The 21,009-nt window shown below is 40.4% G+C and overlaps 1 protein-coding gene across 1 annotated transcript in view; it reads left to right on the plus strand.

Annotated features, from left to right (window-relative positions):
* The window catches only part of LOC132871555 (claudin-4-like), a 71,179-nt gene that overhangs the window by 23,929 nt on the left and 26,241 nt on the right, over positions 1-21,009 (plus strand). The gene's annotated exons all lie outside the window — the stretch shown is intronic.

Consider the following 21,009-nt stretch of genomic DNA (forward strand, 5'->3'; position numbering starts at 1 on the left):
ATAATGGATAATTGAAATTTAAACATGAAAACAAGTAGATCTATAAATAAAAAGCTCTATGACACCAATAAAGAGGTAAAATTTTGATTCAGTTTGTCTGAAAGTCAGGAACCAATGAAAATATTGTAAGTAAATATTTTGATCTTAATTTGTTGAGCAAAATTTATAAAAACACGATACAGTGGCTGAAAAAATGCATAGTGCATAAGAGTCAATGTGGAGAGCATATGTTGTAAATAATAAATCCGAAATTAAGTATATGTAGTTTTATATAGTGTATAAGTGTCTTTCTCATCTCATCATCTCTAGCCGCTTTATCCTGTTCTACAGGGTTGCAGGCAAGCTGGAGCCTATCCCAGCTGACTACGGGTGAAAGGCGGGGTACACCCTGGACAAGTCGCCAGGTCATCACAGGGCTGACACATAGACACAGACAACCATTCACACCTACGGTCAATTTAGAGTCACCAGTTAACCTAACCTGCATGTCTTTGGACTGTGGGGAAACCGGAGCACCCGGAGGAAACCCACGCGGACACGGGGAGAACATGCAAACTCCGCACAGAAAGGCCCTCGCCGGCCACGGGGCTCGAACCCGGACCTTCTTGCTGTGAGGCGACAGCGCTAACCACTACACCACCGTGCCGCCACCAAGTGTCTTACTTTCACTGGTTATTTTATAGTTGGATTATATTATTTTAAAAATGTGTACTGAGGGGTTCATGGATATTTTTATAGTACTTTAGGAGAAATATTGACTTTGAGTAAAGGTTGAGTAAAGATTTGCTATGCAAAATACAATGGACTCTTGGGGATTTCTCAGATGTGTCCCAGTGTGACTTTAGTTGATCATCGGTGGCCTACTCAAGCAGTTTGTCCCAAACTACACTCTAGAGGACATACAGCATTACTACACTGTTTCTGGAGTACCATTTTGTAGTCATGTCTGAAATCCATATAGGGAATAGGGTGTAGGGAACCATTTCAAACACGGACAGACCCTTAATTTGAATATTTACTACTGTACTGTGCTGCAAAAGTATAAGAGAACCTATGCATTGTTATTTCTTTTTACAACCTCATCAGGAATTGTTCCATAGCTGCCACAGAGATGGCCAGTAAACATATAAACACAGATTGTATGTATTATTTAACAATTATTCACAGAAGGTGAAGTGAAAATCAGTGAATAATAACCGAGATGAAGTCGCGGTTATTATTCACCGATATTCACTGAGCCTGTTTTAGTATCAATACACAGGTGATTTATCATTATTTTTAAAGAATTGTAATAAAAAATAATTTATTTCAAACTTCAAAAGCAGTAAGCAAATGTAAGGCGTGCAGACTTGTCATTTATCTATGCTGAGTCACATAAAATACTTTTTGTTTTGAAATTGATAAAATAAATCACAACTCCACCTTACCTTTGAATAGTTTTAGACCAAACTTCATAGCACCTTTAGTGCTTTTACTATAGGAACAGCATTTTCTTTTTCATAATTTGTAATTCATCCTCACTTAAGGTGACAAAGCGATTGGCAGTCATTTTAACGAGTTGCTGGAGGTGATTATCGAGAATTATTTTACATACAGGACACTTTTTGGATGGAATAAAAACACGTTTTCTATTCCCTTCTAGCGGGCTCCGTTCATTTGGTTTGATAGCATACAATATTGTTAGCATATTGCTTATCCTATATGTATTACGTCACTCTACCCAATGGAGAATAAGCGTTGAATATGATTTACGAAATTGCATGGTTGTCAAGAAAACATGACATCACATGTCGAAGACCTAAAACTTACGGGCTAGCGAGCGACTGTGACCATTTGTAAACAAACATGACCGCCAGGTTTGCTTCGTTAAATACGGAAAATTTTGAGAGAATTTTGAAAGAAAAAGATGCATTGAACACCCAAAAAAGAATGTGTACATAATAATAATAATAATAATAATAATAATAATAATAATAATAATAATAATAATAATGGCTTTTTTCGTGGTATAGCAGATATGTTCCATTCAGCTAGCATGATACTTTGATTCATTCAATATCATGCTAGCTGAATGAAATATATCTGATATACTACAACACCAGCCAATATTATTTACATACTCTGAATTTCTCAACCAATCAGCGCGCGATTCTCTATAATCAACTGTGAATTTATACTAATTGTTATTATTTTGCTACTTGACTTGCTCTTGAAACATTATTAAACTACATCTTGCCACAATATCTTCAAGACCACCAAGGTCTTGTTTAAATAGTTAAACATATCTTGAATCTGCCAGAGACTCCTTTAACTATAACCTCAAATCAGAAAAAGTTAAGATGGTATGGAAAATGCAAAGAAAGAAAGAAAGCAATGATTTCTAAACTGACTTTTACTACTTGTATTTCATGGCAGACAGTATGAACCCAAGATATTTCTTTTTTTTTTTCTGGTCAACGTCATTTCATTCGTTAATATACATCCATTCCTGCATTTCAGGCCTTAACACATTACAAAAAAAGGCAATTTAGGACTAGAAATGAGGTAAAACAATTAAATAATGATGTGATGTGAAATAGGTGATGTCAACAGGTGACTGTAACCATGATTTGGTTCAAAAGCAGTATCTAGGAACAATCTAGTCTTTGAGGAGTAGAGATGGACCGAAGATCTCCAGTTTGTCAACAAATACATGGGAAAATTATTGCATATTGCGTCCTCTTGCTTTAAGTAGCTTATGTCACCACACGAATGTGTATAGTCCAGTAAAGACCTGTCTTGCTGTGTCTTTAAGTTAATTATGGATGGTTAAGACATAATGTCTCACACCAAACAACAGCAGAAGTCAACACTTAAAAAATGTAATTCTGAGGTTATTATTTGATGATAATGGAAAAAATGGTATGTAAATTGCATCAAAATAATTAATATTGGCTGGCATTGAATGGTATATCAAATATATTCCATTCAGCTAGCATGATATTGAACAAGTCGAAGACAAGTTCAATATCATGCTAGATGAATGGAATATATCTGATATACCACAAAAAAAGCCAGCCAGTATTACTAGAGCAGCAGCTACAATTATTATTGACACCTTAACAATCTTTTGGCCATTGCAAAAGTAAAAAAGACTTTAAATACATAAATTGTGCATGAATAATTACTCAAACTTCCACTGGAAAAAAATGAATTGATCCCCGATTGCTTAGCGTATCAGATCACAATGACACCATTCCACAATTATCAATACCTTTTGTCCACAGTTATCGACACTGTTCCACAACATCCAGATGATTATTTATAATAATAATAATAATAATAATTGGTATGTGGTATTAATAAAACATAGTTTTTATTTAAAATTTGTTTTACAAAGACTTTTATATTTGGTACAAAATATTTTCAATATAAATATATCGATGTCAGTGCTCACATAAATGAGGAAGTAATTCTAATGTTTGTAAACAAATGAACTGATAATGTTTAACCTGTGTCAGAAAATCTTTTTGTTCCACTTTCTACCCACTTTCTAAGTATTTTTGTAGATCATATTTTGTTAATCATTCATTGTTGTTTGTATTAATTTCTAGTTTTGTAGTTTACCAATAAATATCAACAGGCAATTGACATTGTAACCGCATGAAAATCCAGGTCGAAGGTCGCATGTCATGCCTCAGACCAAAATATAAAATGTCTACTGATATTGTAATATGTGGTAGATATTTACAACAAACTGCGAAAAAATATTTTCTGAATGAAATAGAAAAATCTGAATATTTCAAGCATGTAATTTTTTTATATGCCAGGAATTGAATTCTAGTCTAATTCTATTTATTGCAATAGGATTCCAAATACTCTATAAGCATTCTATCCTGTTATGGATCAGAAAAAAATTTTTTTATAAATGACAGCACTTTTATTTTTTTAAAGTACTTCATCTACTTCAACAATGTTACACAAAGATCGATCCATAACAGTTGTAAATGTCACTTAATTCCACAGGGTGTCGATAATGGTGGACGCCGGTGAAAGTGATGACTATTACTGACATCTCACATGACTTCTCAAATGGACGTTTAGATACAAAATGGCGACTGTCAAATGAAAGAGTAAGAAACAAAGTAGGTTTTGCCAAGGATATCATGAAATATGGGTGACTTTGATAAGTAAAAATATGTCCATGATCTTTCCACCATGCTTACCTGCGATGATACCATCCGGGTTTTCCTCAAATTGCTGATCGTGATTTTTTTTTTAAAATTACGTCTCGGGTAATGAGCTGTGTCATCAGACGACAAGATCAAAGGGCGAGGGGGGGTCTTCCAGTTGATTATCCATCCATCCATTCATTATCTGTAGTTGCTTATCCTGTCCTACAGGGTCGCAGGCAAGCTGGAGCCTATCCCAGCTGACTATGGGCAATAGGCGGGGTACACTCTGGACAAGTCGCCAGGTCATCACAGGGCTGACACAGAGACAAACAACCATTCACCCTCACATTCACACCTACGGTCAATTTAGAGTCACCAATTAACCGAACCTGCATGTCTTTGGACTGTGGGGGAAACCGGAGCACCCGGAGTTAACCCACGCGGACACGGGGAGAACATGCAAACTCCACACAGAAAGGCCCTCGCCAGCCGCTGGGCTCAAACCCAGAACCTTCTTGCTGTGAGGCAACAGTGCTAACCACTACACCACCGTGCTGCCCCATACACGTTCAATAGAACAATTGTAGATTTTACAAAAAGTTTGTTTTCAAATTGTCACAGTTGCTCACTAGCATGGGAGTTTTACATGTAATACATATCTTATGGCGTTTTCAATGAATTGCGACAGTTTAATGCGAGTGCCACTGGTGAACAAAAAAATGTGCAGAAGCATATGTACCTCAGAAGGGTGGTACAGTGGTGTAGTGGTTAGCACTGTCACCTCACAGCAAGAAGGTTCTGGGTTTGAGCTCAGTGGCTGACAGGGGCCTTTCCGTGTGGAGTTTGCATGTTCTCCCCGTGTCTACATGGGTTTCCTCTGGGTGCTACAGTTTCCCCATAGTCAAAAGACCGTAGGTGTGAATGTAAATGGTTGTTTGTCTCCATGTGTCAGCCCTGTGATGACCTGGCGACTTGTCCAGGGTGTACCCCGCCTCTCACCCATAGTCAGCTGGGATAGGCTCCAGCTTGCCTGCGACCCTGTAGAACAGGAAAAGCAGCTACAGATAATGGATGGATGGACCGTAACTAAATAAATGTATTTGATATGGTTTGTAAGGCATCTGTTAGCCAACTAGCTAACTCTCTGATTTAGTGACACAGCATGCTGACATCACAAGTTACCGTAAATGTTATCCTAAAAGGTCGTTTGAAACGAATGTCCTTAGAAGATGCCTTCAGTTGAAAGTCCTGCCTTATGAGACATCGTTCTATTTTGGCAGTGAGGATACAAGGTAGCGACCTTCTGTTCTATTCAGCAGCACAGCCCAAAAATAGCTACCACAGAGACTTGGGGGGGGGGGAATGGAAAGATTAGTTTTGGAGTTTGTCACAGTCTAAATTTTCCAAAAATGTATAGTTTATAGACTCCCTAAAGATTTTTAAAAAAGGTTGCAGTCAGGACTTTGTAACCACAACTACTGTGTGAGTCAGTGAACATGATATGACCCACAGATGAATTCAGTCAAAAGGGCATCGAACCAGAGCATGTGACCTGGATGTATATATTCAGAAATGAATATAGATATCCCTGTATATGGGTTTCATCACATAATACCATTCCATCCCACACTAAATTTCAAGTCAAACCTATGTCCATGTAATTTTGCTTTCATCTGCTTGACTCTAATCAATCCTATTACAGAAAACACAAAACAGACATTTAACAAGTCTACTAATTCACATTTTGGTAATAACCTTTTCAACTAGACTCTTGGACACTGATTCTCTACTGGTTTTGCTTCAGGACCTACATTTTATGTTGGACATCAAGTCATGAAAACTTTGCGTACAGTGAGCATTTGTTTCTTGAAAGAAGCAAAATTATCAACCAATAGAGCATGAAAATTGTCTAATATTGTGGCCACATTTTACGAATTTGTGGCCATGTTTTGCTAATTCATTCTGAATAACATACCAGGGCTTTTCAAAGTGTGGGGCGCGCCCCCCCTGGGGGGCGCCAGAGTTCTTCGGGGGGGGCGCAACGTGAGGAGCCTTTACCAGAGACAAAATGGATCGATTTTTAGTACCTAAAGCTACAGTGAGTGAGGAGACAGAGTCTGGACCAAGCAAAAAAACCCAGAGCCTCCAGGATGTTGCGATTTGCAACTTCAGCACAAATTCAACCAATCCCCGCGAATTCAGGGCGGTGTTGCAATTATATCCAATCACCGCAACTTTCCCGCAAATTTGACCAATCGTTGGCGTCGTCTTGAGGTGACGTCGACAAACTACCTTCCGCCTTACTTCCGTGTTTACGTTCAAGAGAAGCGGCATGCGCTCAGTGTTGCCAGATTGGTTTTAAGTGCATTTTGGAGAGTTTTGAACATATTTTGGACTGGAAAACGTCAGCAGTATCTGGCAACATTGCATGACGTGCGAGTCAGTGTTTATGTAGGCTTAAATTCTGTTACTGAAAGTGTGTTATGTTTACAGTGAAGGACTGTGGGCACTTTATTTTTTTTTTTTTACTTAATACAAGAAATTAATTGATGCCAACATTTTTGCCAAAACGGTATTTTCTTTTCCATTGTTTAGGCAGCTTCAGCATCATACTGTGAGATTCTGTTCAAATTGTTTTTTTTTTCTTCTATGAAGCCTGGGCCATTTATTTTATTAGTTTATAATTATTGTTTAATTTAGTCTTCAGGAGAGACTGCCTGCACACAGGACTACAATAGAGATCTTGCATGTGACGTCACAACCGATCCAGATTGTGACAGACGCCATCGTGTCGGTCAAACACCATATTCCGCGTTATACTTCTGCTTTTACTTCTACCTTTTCTTCTGGAAAACCCTACTATATACAATTCTACTACAACAGCTGCGGCTACAAGCTCTCCCTACCTGTGCACGTTTTTTATGTTTTTTGTGTGTATTTTTGCGTGTTGTTCGTCTGTACCGTACTTCAATATCCACTACAACCGTATGGACTTACTGGACATTGGTTTCCAGCAGAAAATGACGGTTTGTAGTGATTTCCATCGCACGCACAACATTCCGGACGAGAAAAAAAAAAACATATTCCGGACAAGACCAGATTGCGAGACCAGCGGGGTCTCCGTGGATTGTTATCGGAAGCAAAGCGAAGGAGGCGTCGCCGGGAGCAGAAGCAAAAGCGAGGCTACAGGCAGAGCCGGCCTGTTGACTAAGCTCAGAAAACAGCTACTCAAACCTCCACTGCCAAGCCTCTACCTCTCCAACGCCAGATCCATGTAAACAACACGGACGATTTGGAATTACCTTATTCTATAATCGGCTGGTCAGTGCTATACTCAATACTTAAGTGACATACCCATCCAGTGAGGATCATTTTCTTGCTTACAAGATGCCACATCTGAGTCGCTGACAAATCCTGAATTTCTGTAAAGATAACTGTCCAGAGATTTATAAGCACGCAGTGCTTCACCACTGAACAGCGAGGGAAAGTTGATGAGGTAATCATACACGTCCGGGTATTCCGCTGGCAGTTCAACATCCGGTCGTGAAAACTCCGTCCGGAAAGCCATAAGGGTCACTAATCTGTAGATCGTTTATTTTAGACATATATCTAGTTATCTGTTCATTAGAAAAATGAGCCGTGTAGTCCATCGGTTGAAATTGATCCATTCTGTACATGAGTGCAGCAGTATTCAGCTGTGTTTTTGACCGACACGATGGCGGTTGTGTACTTTCCGGTCACATGACTGCAAGATCTCTATTAAAAGTTTTTTTCTTACATGAAAGCTGAGGCGGGCGGCACGGTGGTGTAGTGGTTAGCGCTGTCGCCTCACAGCAAGAAGGTCCGGGTTCGAGCCCCGTGGCCGGCGAGGGCCTTTCTGTGCGGAGTTTGCATGTTCTCCCCGTGTCCGTGTGGGTTTCCTCCGGGTGCTCCGGTTTCCCCCACAGTCCAAAGACATGCAGGTTAAGTTAACTGGTGACTCTAAATTGACCGTGAGTGTGAATGATTGTCTGTGTGTCAGCCCTGTGATGACCTGGCGACTTGTCCAGGGTGTACCCCGCCTTTCGCCCGTAGTCAGCTGGGATAGGCTCCAGCTTGCCTACGACCCTGTAGAACAGGGGTCACCAAACTTTTTTCTCTGGGGGCCACATTGTCGTTCCTGACTGTGATGGGGGGCTGGGGTCGGGTCAGCTATATCACATAGAATTGTATGACCCAGACAAATATGACCACCAGCAGGCCTCATTGTGTAGTAGAGATTACTAGCCTGGCACGGCCATCCCTACTACTATATCCATACTACTATATCAACACTTGATTCCTGGCACATATTTGTTTATCTTTACTAGTGGTTTGCAAAAGTAGTAATCAAGTCTTCACACTTTGTTTTAATTTGAAATACCACAGATATTCCATTTATTTATTTTCTAATAAAAATAATATCAAAGCTGTCAAGGTAAGAAACATCTGCCTATTTGAGGTGATTGACACTGGCAAAGGTGAGTGGAAAATTATAAATTGTAGGTAGGCCTGTTGATATTATTAATAATATAAATAATAATTTTATGCAGCACTTAATAAAGGTCAAATAAATAGGCCTATAAAATAAATACATTTTAAAAAACAGTGAAATTATAATAATATGAGCAATAGATCAATAGATCACAGCAGTTGTGCTGTGTCCTGCACGTCATTGCTCTCATCCATGGCCAAAGCAAAAAACTCGAATTCTGACGCTTTATCATTCAGCTGGTCATACACGTTGTCCCCCAAATCTTCGGTTCGCCTGGTCATAGTAGGTGCGGAGAGACTCACCGCATTGAGCGCATCCTTCTTGTCGGGACACACCTCCTCGGCCACAGCAAGCATGCATACTTTAACAAAGTCCCCATCAGTAAACGGCTTTCCATGGGTAGCTAGTAGGTGAGCTACCTTATAGCTAGCTCGGACAGCAGCCTGGTTGATCTGGGTTTGGTGAAGGAATACATTCTGTTGTGCAGCCAGTCCGCATTTCATCCTCCGAATCCTGTCTTCTCTTGTTTGCCCTCGCAAACTAGCATACTCTTTGTGGCGGGTTTCATAGTGACGACGCAGATTATATTCTTTGAAAACCGGCACACTTTCTTTACATACAAGATAAACTGCACGGTCCTTACACTGAACGAAAAAATAATCAGTGGTCCACTGTTCTTTAAAAACTCTGCACTCTCTGTCAGCTTTTCGCTTACCGCTAGCCATTTTGCTGTCCTGAACACTGACAGTTCTCTGCGCGTGCGCTGCCTGTCACTGCTTGATCGCGAGCATATGACGAAAATTCAGAAAATATGAATAGTTCATTTTATAACTAAATATCAATTTTAATTGATAAAATCAACAAAATACGAGATGCATACATGTTATTATTTGCCAAAAAGCAATTTAAAAAAATAGGCCATGACCACTTTTGGGGATTGCCTCATAGGGCCGGTTCAAGTGATGGGGGGCAGAGGGGCTGGGGGGCCAGTCAAAGGGGGGTGGCGGGCCGGATCTGGCCCGCGGGCCGTAGTTTGGTGACCCCTGCTGTAGAAGGATAAAGCGGCTAGAGATAATGAGATGAGATGAAAGCTGAGGCATTTATATTATATTTTAAGGTAAGTTCATGTTGTACTGTGAGGTTCTATGCACTTTAACTTTTGAACCAACAGGTGCATTTGGATAAGTAAAGCCTATTTTTCTGCATTTTTGTAGTCCTGCTAATCTTTTATATTTGTAAAGTTGTTTATTGGACCATTTCTCAGTGTCTTTGTTTTTTAATCAATAGTTTTTCAGTAATAACTTAATATTTAACATATCACTCAATTTTAATCACAAAAAGAGAAAATCGCAACAATTTCTCGCAACTTTCACTTCCTCCCGCAATGTAATCGCAACAAAAACCTAAAAAACACCGCAACTTTCATCGCAATTTTTTTGGAAAAACCCCACAACATCAGACATTTTAGCCCGCAACAATCACAAAAAAGGCCCGCGGAATCCTGGGGGGACTGGAAAAAGAAGGAAGTATGACCACGATTATTTAAAGTTTGGATTTTCATGGACTGGATCTGAAGATGCTCCACTGCCACAGTGTGTTGTCTGCCAAGAGGTGCTAGCTAACGATGCTATGAGATGTTTAAAATGTGTAAAACAAGATGTTTTAAAAAGCACAGATGTTTAAAATGTGAAAAAGAAAAAAATAAAAATGTGTACAACAACCATTTTTTAAAAATACGAATGGAACATTAAGTATAGCAACAACAAAAATTGTAAGGGGGGGGGCGCTGTTGTTTATTTGCTCTCTGAGGGGGGGCTCACTCTCCCACACTTTGAAAACCCCTGTGTTAGCCAACTAGCTAACTCGCTGGTTTAGTGACACAGCATGCTGACATCACAAGTTACCATAAATGTTATCCTAAAAGGTCGTTTGAAACGAATGTCCTTAGAAGATGCCTTCAGTTGAAAGTCCTGCCTTATGAGACATCGTTCTATTTTGGCAGTGAGGATACAAGGTAGCGACCTTCTGTTCTATTCAGCAGCACAGCCCAAAAATAGCTACCACAGAGACTTGGGGGGGGAGAAATGGAAAGATTAGTTTTGGAGTTTGTCACAGTCTAAATTTTCCAAAAATGTATAGTTTATAGACTCCCTAAAGATTTTTAAAAAAGGTTGCAGTCAGGACTTTGTAACCACAGCTACTGTGTGAGTCAGTGAACATGATATGACCCACAGATGAATTCAGTCAAAAGGGCATCGAACCAGAGCATGTGACCTGGATGTATATATTCAGAAATGAATATAGATATCCCTGTATATGGGTTTCATCACATAATACCATTCCATCCCACACTAAATTTCAAGTCAAACCTATGTCCATGTAATTTTGCTTTCATCTGCTTGACTCTAATCAATCCTATTACAGAAAACACAAAACAGACATTTAACAAGTCTACTAATTCACATTTTGGTAATAACCTTTTCAACTAGACTCTTGGACACTGATTCTCTACTGGTTTTGCTTCAGGACCTACATTTTATGTTGGACATCAAGTCATGAAAACTTTGCGTACAGTAAGCATTTGTTTCTTGAAAGAAGCAAAATTATCAACCAATAGAGCATGAAAATTGTCTAATATTGTGGCCACATTTTACGAATTTGTGGCCATGTTTTGCTAATTCATTCTGAATAACATAACCTATTGTTTATTAATGTATCACTCTCATTTAGGCCACTGAAAACATCTGCATCTGATGGCATGGACAGCAGGGAGCCTGCGTGGCCACGATTTAATGAAGCCGAATTAATTCGCATAGCCTTACATCGGATTTTTAAGATCCTGATTAGATGAGCTATGGAAGCATTAGAGTCTAAATATCATAAAAAGAGTAGTACACTGTAGTCTTGACATTTTTATGATATTTCTAAATGCATATAAAATTCAAACAGTTTATTTTAGATTTTTTTTTAATTGTTATTTTTAATTTTGGGCGGTACGGTGGTGTAGTAGTTAGCACTGTTGCCTCACAGCAAGAAGGTTCTGAGTTTGAGCCCAGTGGCTGACGGGGGCCTTGCTGTGTGGAGTTTGCATGTTCTCCCCATGTCTGCGTGGGTTTCTTCCAGGTGCTCCGGTTTCCCCCACAGTCCAAAGACATGCAGGTTAGGTTCAACGGTGGCTCTAAATTGACCATGAATGTGAGCGTGAATTGTTGTTTGTCTCAATGTGTCAGCCCTGTGATGATCTGGCGACTTGTCCAGGGTGTACCCCGCTTCTTGCCCATAGTCGGCTGGGATAGGCTCCAGCTTGCCTGCGACCCTGCACAAGATAAGTGGTTACAGATAATGGATGGCTGGATGGATTTTTAATTTCTGCCATTACAGGTTTTGTCTTGCACACCCCCTAGAGGCAGTTTGTGCACCTTCACTCTTTAGGAAAACCTTTTTTTTTTTGACTGGTTGCCATAGGGCAGACCTGGGCATTTTCCGGCCCGCGGGCCGCATCCGGCCCTTTGGTTCATTCTGACCGGCCCGCGTAAGGTTAATTAGAAATTACAAAATAAACGTATTTTCTAATTTTACCTCATGCATGGACTGAATGTGCATTGCTTTTATTTTGAAGTTGTGTTCAACAAAAACGCAATGCGCGCGACATGAACATGACATGAAATCCCACGAAATCTAATCCCGCGATAACTACTTCCGTAATTTGTCCAGACCAACCACAAACTTGTACGTCATCCTTCAAACGGTCCAGCCAATCACATAGTGTGACGTCACCAGCAGGCGCCGGAGCCCGAGCCAATCTGTAGATCTGATACCTACACCGAATCGACTGATGATCATCTGTCAGCTGTGCTTCGCATCTCCACCTCAGACATTCAACCTGACTTTGATGCACTCGTTAAAGACCAACAGAGACTAGATTTCTCTCACTGAACAAATAAAAAACACCAAATGAGGTGATTAGACTACAAATGTGGGCATCATTATTATAATATGATGTATCTTGCTTGATATTTGGAGTAGAAAGACAATATTGTGATGTCTTTATTGTGTTTTGGGGTGAATGTGACTGAAAAAAAAATGGTACAAACGTTCACATTTTGTTAACCGTTGTTTTGGGAAATTTGATTGAATAAATGACATTTTTTGTAAGGCAACCTCGTTTTTTCCATACTCTTACCAGTCTTAGCAGCTTGTAAAAACAATGATATTTATTGCTTTATATAAAGAAATACAATTAATATTATGCAGAATTTAGTTCAGCCTTATGGTCCGGCCCTCCACAAAATGTTCTGTTTCTCATGTGGCCCTATGGAAAAAATAATTTCCCACCCCTGCCATAGGGTATCTAAGTATCAGAGCTCCATTAATGATGGCTTTTTATATTCATCAGGCACGTGTTTAACTCAGAGTGAACATACCGTACTCAGAGCTGATGGAATTAACTCAGATTAGCTGTTCTGGAACTAAAAACATGGAGTTTCCCATCTCAGGGTTCAGCAAGTCAGAATTCAGGGTTAGGTTCGGAGTTTGTCAAACCTGTTTTCTGTTACACTCCCTAAATGTGTGTGCATTGGCACCTCACAGTTTGGAGATATTTGTCACATTTCAGCAAAATTGCCACCTTAATTACAACTTTTAAAAAATACCAAAAAGACTTGAAACAAGTCCAACATGTTCATATATAAAGTAGTAAACAGGTTTTTCTTTTTATCAGTCTTTTCATTTGAAACAAGTTAAAAGTATGGAGCATTTCTGATTTTCATGATCCTCCTACAGTATGTTGAACCTGGTAACCCTGCTCTCAGAATAATCTGCATGGGAAATAATTATTCGAAGCTCTAACTTGCTGGATATTGATTGAGATAATGTAGCTCATACATAAACGGTTGTGATGTCAAAAGTGTAACTGAATTTTTTATTCAGATTGAACAAATAATGCATCCTAATCCGATACAAATCTGAGCTGTTGGTAGGTTGCAAATTCACATTTTTGTTTGTTTGTGCTGTTTTAAAGTTTGCCAGGATCACACTAGCTGTGTGCATTAAGATACCACAGGACAAAACAAAAAGAAGTTGCATTTTAAAAGTGCAGCTCTTGCAGAAGCTACAGTTTAAAAAAAAAAAAATCTTCGTTCTGGATCATTTATTTATGTACAGTAACATTCCTAATATACACTTTATTTTTATCTGATCACTGAAATGGATTGATATGTTAGTCGATGACAATATGATAAAGTTTTTTTTTTTTTGCAAAATTTACCATATATAACCTGTTAACATTTCAATTTGCAATGTAATTCAATTTCAATGTTATTTATACAGCACTATGCATGATTTATTGGCATCTAGTGGTGAGGTTGCAGATTGCAACCAACTGGATACCCCTTTCTCACCCTCCCTTTCTGGAGCGTATTAGAGCCACCAGGGCGGCACGGTGGTGCAGTGGTTAGCACTGTCACCTCACAGCAAAAAGGTTCTGGGTTTGAGCCCAGTGGCTGATGGGGGCCTTTCTGTGTGGAGTTTGCATGTTCTCCCCTTGTCTGCGTGGGTTTCCTCCGGGTGCTCCGGTTTCCCCTACAGTCCAAAGACAGGTAGTTAGGCTAACTGGCTACTCTAAATTGTTCATGACCAAAAGCAGTGCGGCAGAGGAGTGGCTAGCTGGCTGTATTTACTTAGCCAAGAAGCCCTAGGAAAGGGACCCATCCCAGAACACATTGGACAGGCAAAGAAGAAGAACATTAGAACCTGCAGTGGCCATCAGGTGCAATAATATCTGTCTGAAGAGCTGTGGCAGTACAAGCGCAGTCACTTTTTAGGTCGAGCTTAGCAACTGTTCAGCTAATCAACATTCCAATTGTTTTAGATGGGTTTCCATCCATCCATCCATCCATCCATCCATCCATCCATTATCTGTAGCCGCTTATCCTGCCCTACAGGGTCGCAGGGAACCTGGAGCCTATCCCAGCTGACTATGAGGCTGTCTACACGGCAACGGATTCAGGTGAATCTGATAAAATTGTTTATTGTTTTGGCCTGGCGTCCACACGGCATCGGCGTTTTGGGTGCCCCAAAACGAGAACGGGTTCCAGAGTGGAAAAATCTGGCAACGGCGCCGTTGCGAAGTCGTCTGGATGAGTAGAACGGATTTGTTTACGATGACGTCACAACCACATGACTAGAACAAGCAGCACTCCCGCTGTTTTGTATGAACCACTGCATTGCATTCACTTTTGTATACAGCTTTTCTTTTAAATAAACAAGTAACTGAACCATTTCTTGAATTTCTTTTTTATTGGATAAGACTGCTTTTCAAAATGTTCACACACAATATAAAAAGTTATATAAATTATATAAAAATGCTTTTCAAAATGTTCACACACAATAAGAAAATTAAGTTATATAAAACTATGCACACTAATAAAACTAATTTGTACACACAAAAGGCACGATTTCCTCGCGTAGTCGCAGCCATCTTCTTGTTGTTGTGTGCTTGTTCCTGTGAGTGCTTCATGCTGGGTAGAAGAAGGGGTTTATGCGCATGCGTCCTACTTCTTCTATTGTTCTGGTGTCTCCGATGGGACCGTCTTACAGCGCACGTAGAGGTGTGGCATGTGTATTGCATCGTTTTCAGCGAGCGTTGCGTTGCCATATGTACCTGATATTTTACTGATCCGTTGCCCATGTGGATGCGATATTTTTTTAAATAAAATCTCGTTGCCGTTGTCGTGTGGATGTAGCCTATGGGTGAGAGGTGGGGTACACCCTGGACAAGTCGCCAGGTCATCACAGGGCTGATACATAGACACAACCATTCACACTCACATTCACACCTACGGTCAATTTAGAGCCATCGATTAATCTAACCTGCATGCCTTTGGATTGTGGGGGAAACCAGAGCACCCAGAGGAAACCCACGCAGACACAGGGAGAACATGCAAACTCCACACAGAAAGGCCCTTGTCGGCCACACGGCTCGAACCCAGGACCTTCTTGCTGTGAGGCAACAGTGCTAACCACTACACCACCGTACCGGATGGGTTTCCAATATATTTAAAAACTAAATATAAATATAAAACTAAAATAAAACAATGCTAGTATCATAAACACTTTTGTGAAAACTGGTAAAGCCTGGTAAAGCCTGGAAAGTGCTACCTGATTGGCCAGTGAAAGAGGCAGGGTGGGGTGAGCAGACCAAATGTTTTGGCGTGAGATTAATTTATTTATTAGCATGCTAGCCTGAGACAGGACTCAGATTAGATGACGTTTATCATCCGGGGAAAAACTACATGTCTCTGTGAGACAGGAATAACGCTAATAAGGTTACCACCTACGTTGTAATATTTCATAAATAACATTGGCAGTGATGTAGACTCTGCTGTAAGATTGTCATCGTTTTCCCATTAGACAGATTACTAATTATAACTTGAAGTAAACTTGCATGCTCAAACTTTTTTCTTTTTTTTTTTTTCCACACTGCAAGTCAAAGTTTGCACACAACTCATAACAGGAGCATGCTAAGCTAACATAACCAGAACTATACTAACACTGACATATCTAATGCTGGGGGATGCTAATGGACAAAGAACAACAAGTCAACTAAATTAACCTTACAAAACTTGGATGCCTCTGACAAAAAGTAATGCAAACTTGAGTGGCAAACTCGCCTACACAACCAACACAAGAGTACTTATTACCAGTACTAATGTCTGAGTGTATTTATCAAGTTTTCTGACATCACCTTACAATGTAGCTAGCTACTAAACCTCTGTCAAAATGGACTGACTTGGCTTATGATCAAAAGCTAGCAAATAGACAACTTTGCTAACAGCCAAACATCAAGCAAGTGCAACAACACAATACATAGCAAGGCAGCTAATGGCTAATGTAATATTACTTACTAGTTCAACAGAAAGAAGCCCAGCTCAGTGTCTGTTTTGTAGCCTTTTATCTCTCTTTGCTCTTGGCAATGAGTAAAATCCAGTCCAAGATTTACTCTTGTCTGGTCTCTTTCTAGGCAGCACAGTGGTGTAGTGGTTAGCACTGTCACCTCACAGCAAGAAGGTTCTGGGTTCGAGCCCAGTGGCCGATGGGGGCCTTTCTGTGTGAAGAAGAACAACAGCAACTTTATTCATCACACGCTTGTGAAATTCCTCTCTGCATTTAACCCATCTGAAGCAGTGAATACACACATACCCAGAGCAGTGGGCAGCCATGCTAACAGCGCCTGGGGAGCAGTTGGGAGTAAGGTACCTTGTTCAAGGGCACCTCAGCCCAAGGCCGTCCCATATTAACCTAACCACATGTCTTTGAACTGTGGGGGAAACCAGAGCACCTGGAGGAAACCCATGCTGACATGGGGAGAACATGCAAACTCCACACGGAAAGGCCCCCGCCGGCTGCTGGGCTCGAACCCAGAACCTTCTTGCTGTGAGGTGACGATGCTAACCACTTACACTACCGTGCCGCCTAGAAAGAGACCAGACAAGAGTAAATCTTGGACATGGAGTTTGCATGTTCTCCCTGTGTCTGCGTGGGTTTCTTCCTGGTACTACGGTTTCCCCCACAGTCCAAAGACATGTAGGTTAGATTAATTGGTGACTCTAAATTGACCATATGTGTGAATGGTTGTTTGTCTCTAGGCGTCAGCCCTGTGATGACCTGGTGACCTTGTGTAGGGTGTACCCTGCCTCTCACCCATAGTCAGCTGGGACAGGCTACAGCTTGCCCGCGACCCTGCACAGGATAAGCGGTTATGGATAATGCATGGATGGAATGGATGGTCTCTTTCTTGGTCACACTTTGGTCTCTTCACCTCGACTGCCATGATGTCCATACTGATTTATATTATTTTTAAGGCTGGTGTTGCTGGCTGAATTTGGAAGCTAGTCAAAGTGCTGTAAAGCATTATACAGCTCTCACAACATGTCTCAGGGACACTCCAACAGAGTTACATAGCGTTATAACTGGCGAACCGGGCGCAGACTCAGATTGGAAAACGAGCCATTCTCCCCATTACAAGTCAATGTAGCATCAAGATGATTTTAAAGCTGATATTTTAAGGTCAAATTCCTACCTAGTGTTCCTTTAAAGGGACAAGAACTCAAACCGGCCATTTTGAACAAAGCTGTTTAGACAGGGAGAGAAGGGTGCTGTGTTACTTTATCCTTGTGGTATTTTGACCAAAGCATTTCATTACGACCTCAGGGAACTGTGCCGACTTGTGTATGGGGGTATAGTATGTCACCTTTAAAGTACATGTGCAGGAATAAAACTTTACTTCAGACAGGATTAAACTTTGAACATAAAAATATTTTGTTGGAACCATGAAACAATTATAAAAGCAAGAATAGCACTATACTTTCTTCTTCTTTGTAGTAGCTTTTCTTTGATTTCTTTTGGCCATTTACAGAGCAGGTTCTCAGAGAACAGACATCTTCAAGGAAAAAATACCTTTACTAATCCAATATTGGCATTTACAGTTAGTTGGTTCTGCAGAATTTCAGTCAGGAGTCTCTGACTGAAACCTAACCTGTCTTATTTCTGTACCCATGTCCACAAAAGCTAAATGGAATGTACCATTACATTATGAGACATTGGGATATTCTATACAAGCCAAGCCAATATCAGATAGCAGGATTCCAGCGTGCTGACATCACGGCATGCTGAGTCACACAGCAACCTCTCATTTCGAATACACCATTCATCTTCCTTCTGGTTCTGGCTGACACTTTTAAAAACATTAAATGCAAAATGCACTCTCTAGAGCCAGTGTTTGGTTTGTTTGTTCTGGGTTACTGTAAATTGGCAGCTCTGTGGAAGAGGACCCCTGCTCCCTATGTAGATATGAAGGGCTCATTCTAAGCTTACAAAAACACAAGGATTCATGTTTACATGTGATTATACACTAAAGAAAGACCACAAGTTTGCCTTGTGGTTAGCATGTCTGCCTTTCAGCTGGGAGATTATGAGTTCTACTCGCAGTCGGGTCATACCAAAGACCATTATAAAAATGGTACCTACTGCCATCTGGTGAGGCACGCTGCAATACAGATGCAAGTAGGGAGTCAAACTCTCGCGGTCACCAGAGGACTGGCCCCCCACTGTAACCCTAGCTATATAATAGGCGAGAGGCTGAGGGCTGCTGAAACGGAGATCAGAGCTGCACCCATGCACCTCAACAGCTGGTTAGTATTGGGACAGGAGACTGCCTGGGAAGACCAGATCCTGACATGGGAGGGACTTTGACTTGATACACTGAAGAAAACCTACCAATGAATATTGTGTTCCATTTCTATAGATTGGCGACCTGTCCGTGGTATACCCTGCCTCTTGGGGCAAGTTAACTTTGATTAGCTTGATACCAATCAATCCTATTATATAAGACATCAAAAAGACATTTTACAAGTCTACTAATTCACATTTTGGTTAAAAGCTTTTCAACTACACTCCAGAAAACTAGCTGAAATGCATTTTTTGTTAAAACTCAAGCAAGATGGATGAGCTTAAAATACTTGAAAGGGGGGCATTCCTTTATTATTATTATAACTTTTTTGAAACAAGAATTTGCTGTATTGTAATATTTTTCCATAGCATGTTATGTTTTATACATTATCGTTCAAAAGTTTGGGGTCACTTTGAAATTTCCTTATTTTTGAAAGAAAAGCACTGTCCTTTTCAATGAAGATCACTTTAAACTAATCAGAAGTACACTCTATACATTGCTAATGTGCTAAATGACTATTCTAGCTGCAAATGTCTGGTTTTTGGTGCAATATCTACATAGGTGTATAGAGGCCCATTTCGAGCAACCATCACTCCAGTGTTCTAATGGTACAATGTGTTTGCTCATTGCCTCAGAAGGCCAATGGATGATTAGAAAACCCTTGTACAATCATGTTAGCACAGCTGAAAACAGTTTAGCTCTTTAGAGAAGCTATAAAACTGACCTTCCTTTGAGCAGATTGAGTTTCTGGAGCATCACATTTGTGGGGTCGATTAAATGCTCAAAATGGCCAGAAAAATGTCTTGACTATATTTTCTATTCATTTTACAACTTATGGTGGTAAATAAAAGTGTGACTTTTCATGGAAAATACAAAATTGTCTGGGTGACCCCAAACTTTTGAACGGTAGTGTAATTTGCGAACATTTTTTTTCCCCAACAGTCCATGGCCCAACCATAAAAGATGGTCATAGGCCTTTTATCATGATCATTTCTGCATCTGGGTCTGCACCACACAAGTCATCCAAATTCCCTCCCAAACTATCTGTGCTCTCAAAATGTTTCCGCCAATGAACGTGGTTACTTTCCACTGAGGCAGGCCACAAGCAACAATAGCTCCCAACCATCCCAAGAGGCTTGTGAGAATACCAGTGAACTGAATTCCTTTCACTTTCAGTTATTCAAACAAAAGTAGACAGGATCTTCTCCCGACAACCAAATCTATGCATTCAGCTGAGGATTTGTATTTATAGGGTATAGGCTGGTGCAGGTGGAGTTAGCTCATCTTGATCAGGATACTGCTAACTGACACTATTGCCCTCATGCTTCTTAAGGTTTCTGTATAAATCATAAATATGACCTCAAACAGCCCCAAAAAACAAAGGCCAAGTATTTCAAGGTCATCCATCTTGCTTGAAAGTGCATTTCAGGTTGTGTCCTAAGACCCTGGTCACACTACAGCTCGTGATGGGTTTGGAAATGAAAAATTGGTAAAAATTGGTGATATTTACAAAAAAACACAAACACAGCTGAAAGCAGAGTCATAAACATGGCTAGAAACAAACAAATGTGATAGTGATAATGGCAATACTTTGCAAAGCCTCTGTGTCCTTATATGCGCATGCTGATTGCACTCAAATCAGCATCAGGTGTTTCCCATCACAACTGGGTCCTGTGAGTAAGCATGGCCGCTCGAGTGCATGAAGGTGTGACAGTCAAGTGTTCACCTGTTGTGTGACCACAACTTTTAGCTCGCCTGTATATTGCCATGTATCGGCACCAAAACACTTCATTTTCATTGATAACCTATCGCAAAGCATCGCGAGCTGTAGTGTGACCATAGCTTAAAGCAGTGTTTGTCAACTGGTGGGTTGTGACCCAATTGTGACCCGATTGTGATTCAATTGGGTTCCAACCCACCATGTTTATGATTCTGTTTTCAGCCATGTTTGTGTTTTGTTTTTGTAAATATCAAGGCTGCTAATAAACACTCTTCCTGCACTTAGATCCATCTACCACTGCATACCTGACAGAATACTTGTAAAGTCTCTGTCAAAACAGTGTCCTTATATGCACTTGCTGATTGCACTCAAATCAGCATCAGGTGTTTCCCAT

The sequence above is a fragment of the Neoarius graeffei genome, chromosome 23, assembly GCF_027579695.1.
Source record: "Neoarius graeffei isolate fNeoGra1 chromosome 23, fNeoGra1.pri, whole genome shotgun sequence".
Classification (NCBI taxonomy): Eukaryota; Metazoa; Chordata; class Actinopteri; order Siluriformes; family Ariidae; genus Neoarius; species Neoarius graeffei.